This window comes from Chroicocephalus ridibundus, chromosome 14, assembly GCF_963924245.1.
Source record: "Chroicocephalus ridibundus chromosome 14, bChrRid1.1, whole genome shotgun sequence".
NCBI classification, from domain to species: Eukaryota; Metazoa; Chordata; class Aves; order Charadriiformes; family Laridae; genus Chroicocephalus; species Chroicocephalus ridibundus.
Window position 1 is genome coordinate 12,748,752 of NC_086297.1, and position 4,881 is coordinate 12,753,632.

General features: G+C 55.6%; 1 pseudogene; it reads left to right on the forward strand.

The window, feature by feature from the left end:
- The first annotated feature begins 969 nt into the window (after positions 1-969).
- On the forward strand, positions 970-1,634 carry LOC134523137 (RING finger protein 222-like; annotated as a pseudogene).
- Positions 1,635-4,881: the final 3,247 nt, after the last annotated feature.

The window sequence follows — 4,881 nt, forward strand, 5'->3', positions numbered from 1 at the left end:
CTCTTCCTCCGCCCTTCACCCATCTCCCGCTCCCTTCTCCCTTTTCCCCTCTCCTCTCTCCCTTCTTCCCGCTCCCCTCTCCCTTCCTTGAGCCGCCGCATGAATGCTCCCTGCCCTGGGAGACGCACGGCAGAGCTTCAGACCCAGCCCAGACGCGGGTCTGGGGATCCCAGCGGCCCCGCGCTCCCCCTGGCGCCCCAGGCTGGGGCAGGGGCCAGGCGGGATGGCTGGGCTCTGCCCTCCCTGCTCTGACTAAGAGGAGACGCCGGGCTCCGGGGCTTGCTGACCACACCATGCTCCGGTGTGAGGAGCACAGCCTGGAGATGGCTGTGGCCTGGCCACCAGCCTGGGACATGCTCCAGCAGCCTGGAAGGAGCCTGGCGTGTGTGCTCGCTGCCTGCCCCGGGTCCAGCACGCCCCCTCTCCATCCCCGGGGGGTCCTGTGCTCCCACCTGTCCCACTGCCCTGGCCTCCCCCTGCTCCCGCTGGCCCCTCTGTGTCCCCTGGGATGGGAGCATCTCCCTTTCCATGGCAGGTTTCTTTGTGGGATGGGAGTTCCCACCTCCCGTGCACCTGGAGCTGGCAGCAGTGCACGGAGGCACTCGTGACACAAGCTGAAACTGCTTTATCTGTACCACGTGCTGAGCAGGTCCATCCAGGGGCTCGTGCATGTGATTTTGCAGCCGGGGATTGTTGCCCCCGCTGGCTCTGGAGTTGGGGTCCTCCCGTCATCTCTCTCTTGCCCCAAGGGCCACACTGAGAGGCGTAATGCTCCTGAAAATGCCCTGTCTTGTTGAGAGGATGCCTAGTAGCTGTCAAGTGCATCTGTTAGGGGCAAGAGGGCAAAAGCAAGAGAGCAGGGAGGAGGAGGAGAGATGAAGAGATGGATCATGCTTATCATTTCAACCTTATTAACCCATCGTGCCTCTTCCTCGCAGCTGGGGAGCGCCTGTGGCCAACAGAGCAGGGATGTCTGAGGCCTCGTCCAGCAAGGAGGGACCCCCGGCCAAGTGCCCCATGTGCTACGAGAAGTTCCACCCGCTGGAGGCCATGCACCGCCAGCTCAGCTGCGGGCACACCTTCTGCCACGACTGCCTGGTGAAGTGCTTGCTCTCCGCCAAGCTTGACGGCCAGGTCCAGAGCAGCATCATCTGCCCATCTGCCGCTACGTGACTTTCCTCAGCAAGAAGGCGGCTCTATGGCCGCCCAAGGCAGGCACCAACCTCCGGGCCCTGGAGATGCCTCTGTCACCTTCCTCCTTGTCCCATCTGACCAAATTGGAGGCCAGCAACACCTTGGTGGTGCCCAGCCATTTTGTGATGCCGGTGCAGAGCTCCGACCGGTGCTGCAGCACGGGGAACAGCCCCATGGACTCGCAGGGGGTCCCAGGAGAGCTGGCACGAGAAGCCCACATCTTTGTCATCAGTGACCATGGGATGCCACTGGTGGGTGTGGACTGCAGCTCCCTGGGGAAGACAAGCAGAACAGAAACACGAAGCTCGGTGTCATCCAGCTCGGCTTTGGGGGTGAAATGCTGCCAGTCACCCATCGCCCTCGCCGTCCAGCTCATATTGACGGTGGCCATGCTGGTGGCTGTGCTCCCTCGGCTGCTGCTGGTGAAGAGGGACTCGTAGCAGGGATGGGATCAGCTCAGATGCTGGAGGTGTCACTGATGCTGGGACAGAGCTAGGGCTGGGACCTCTCTCAAAAGATCCCATGAGAAAGTCCAGAAGCAGCTCCAGGTGAAGCTCTCTCTCATCTGGCCAGGGACTGAACGGACTTTCAGACCTTTCTGCAGATCTCCGGGTGCTCACAGTGTCGTCGCTGGCATTTTCTGCCTGTTTTGGTTAAAATGTGGTTGGTCAAACCCTGCTAGTGGGTTCCTCTAGTGTCTTAGCAGAGAGCATGGCTTCTCCTCCCGCACCCTGTTGAGGAGAAATAACTGGACTCCAGACGATCCAATGTGAATCAACAGAAGCCGTTTATTAAGCACCGATCATCATCTTTTATGCCTTGTGTTGTAGCCGTACACGCGACTCGCTTATTTCTGATCAGCGAGTTACACTGTCCACACGCTGTGCATGCAGTTCGTTCACACATCAGATTGGTTACAAGAATTCGCATAGTAAATTGCTTAGTCATTAGCACAACATGTTTTCTACCTTCTCAGTTCCCGTTTTTCCCATGTACTAATTCCATCTTCTACCGCCTGTTTTGCTCTTAATCTAATCTCTCACAGTAGGGAGGCTGGCTCACATGGCCATTTTCTCTCAGATACATTCCTACAATACCCCCTTTTTCTTCTTGAGCCAGCCAGACCTTATGCATGGCATTTTCTATCATGTCAGTCACTTTGCGGAGAACACACGAGGCTGCCATAATCAATAATAATATAACCAACAATAGCATGAGCCCTTGCTTTAGTAAATCTGATAACCATCCCGTTATACCCCATGAGCTTAACCAATCATCGAAACCGTTTTTGACCACTTTTAATTTGGACATGTTATCCTTCAGCTCCCGTAACTGCTTATGAATGGATGATGAGTGGTCGGAAGGGTTCATACAACACATACCTTTAAAACCTTCACATCCATGACCCTGAGCTAACAGCAAAAAATCAACAGCCGCTCGATTTTGCAACGTAGCATGCCGAATGCTATCAACATCAGTCAGCAAGCTAGATTTGGGTTGCCCAATGACGGTGCTGGGGGTTGTCCAGGCAAGGGATCAAGTTGCCCAGCAAAGCCACTAGGATGCACGCAGTCTGCACTGACTTGCCCAGGGGTGGCACTGGGTTGACCACTGGGGCCCGTGAGTTCATAGGATCATAGAACGTCTCAAGTCGAGGAGACCCATGAGGATCATCGAGTCCATCTCCCTGCTCCTTGCAGGACTACCTAAAACTAAATGATATGACTAAGCTGCTCAACAGTTGCCCAAAAGCTGCACTTGGTTGCCCAGGGGCTGCAAAACCTGCCCATGGAGGGCAGTAGGTTGTCCAGGGCAGGATCTAGGATGCCATGTGAGGGTATTTTCTTGCCCAGGGCTGGCCCCGGCTTGCCCATCCACAGCAATGCGTTGCCCAGCGGCTGCATCGGGTTGCCAGAGCGGCTGCAGGGAGTTGCCCGCGTAGAACCCGGTTACTGAGCACCCTGCGCCAGCGGCAACGCTGCCCTGGTTCTGTGACACAGAGGGCACTGGGGATGCTGCAGTGTCTGGCAGTGCTGCCACCCAACCTGACAGCACAGCACTGAGTAGCAGCCCCCCCCGCACACCCCCAAGCCTCTGCAGGGTGAGTATGTCCCTGAACTGGGAGGGAAAAAAACAGGTCATTCTCCTAATCCCCCTCCATATCTCTTCTGTCCTCTAAATGTACCCGGATGAGGTGGTCGGGGCTCCTGTCGTTGTGTCCGTGTTCAGGGGTGGCACAAAGTGGGTTTTTCCCTCCCTTTCCTAAACGTGTGTCTGTCAGTATCTGAAAGGGCAGAGTTTATTTGTGGGGGTGGGAGCCAGGGAAGCTGCCTCCCACCCTCCCAAGGCCGTTTCTCAGGTATAAAGCGGCACGGAGCTAGGGAAAGCGCCGTCATTTATCCCTAGCCGGGACAAAAGGGCTGAAGGGAGCGGTTTGTGGGAAGCGGCACACACGGTGGTTTTTGTTGGACCTGAGCGCAGACATTTCGTCCTCGGTTCTGCCAAACTGCCTCGGAGGGTCGTGTTTGCAAAAGCTTTTTTTTCTGCTAAATTTGAGGGTGTGAGTTTCCCGCTGCCTGTCCCACAGCCACTCCCATCAGGGATCTTGCTGTAGCACACCCGTGTCCTCATCTTCCCCTGGGGCTCCGAGCCAGGCTGGGAGCAGTGGGGATGGGACGGTGTTAGGGGAAGGACACGTCAGGCTGGCTACAACAGCCGTATTGAGGGACTTATTCCTGCCCCTGGGTGACACTTGTAACCTCTCAAGAGCTTCGTACCGAGCACCACGTACCCCTCCGGAGTGTTTGTCCTCAGATGAGGTGTGTTTGGTGGCCCCCTGCCTTATCTTGCTGATAACCATCGATTGACAGCCTCAAGCTGGAGAGGACAATATGCAATTCTTGGTAGCAAAATCTTCATGTGTGGCCATTCCTCCTAGGGCTACTGCAAGGCTGGTGTTTCCCAAGCGCTCTGAAAAGACTGTGGGCCATCTCCTTCCCACGCACACTGATCTTACACCAGGTGAGCCATCGACACCTTTCCTCCTTTGCAAGGCAAGAGGCGGCCCCTCTTTTGAGGCTGAAATAGGGGTGTGGGGGGGTCAAATTTGGATATAGTCCTGCAAAGCTCAGCTCACCTGCAGGCTCCTCACTCCAGCATTTAAGGCAAGGGAAGATAGAGGGGGTGAGGATGGAGTCCCTCACCCACCCACAAACGGCGCTGGGCCGGTAGCAGATGTGTGTCCAAAAGGGACGCAGCTCTCGGGGCTGGGAATGGAACTTTTACAGAGAAAATGACCTCTGGAGTATCAGAAGATCAGCAGATACGCCAGCCAAAAGAAACAAAGGAACAGTAGAGAAGGAGCAACTCCAGTTTGACTGGATTGACAGATTTAAGGAAAAGGAAGGCACGGTATCTGTCATTCTCCTTACGGCCGTGATTTGTTTTTCTCCGCCTTCCAAGACCTGATGCTAGATACTAACAACCAAGTCAAACGCTTTTATATACAAATGTTTGGGATGCTGTCAGGAGGGATTTGTTTTCAAGGGGTTTAGGCCTGTGAGGGCGCTGTGAGGGCGCTCTGTGCGTCGCTGTTTGTGTTTGAAGTTGCGGGTGTTGCTGTAAGAAGTAAGGCAAGTGCAGGAGGTTGCTGAGGTTGTCCTCTCTCTCCTCCTCTGTGCAGGACAC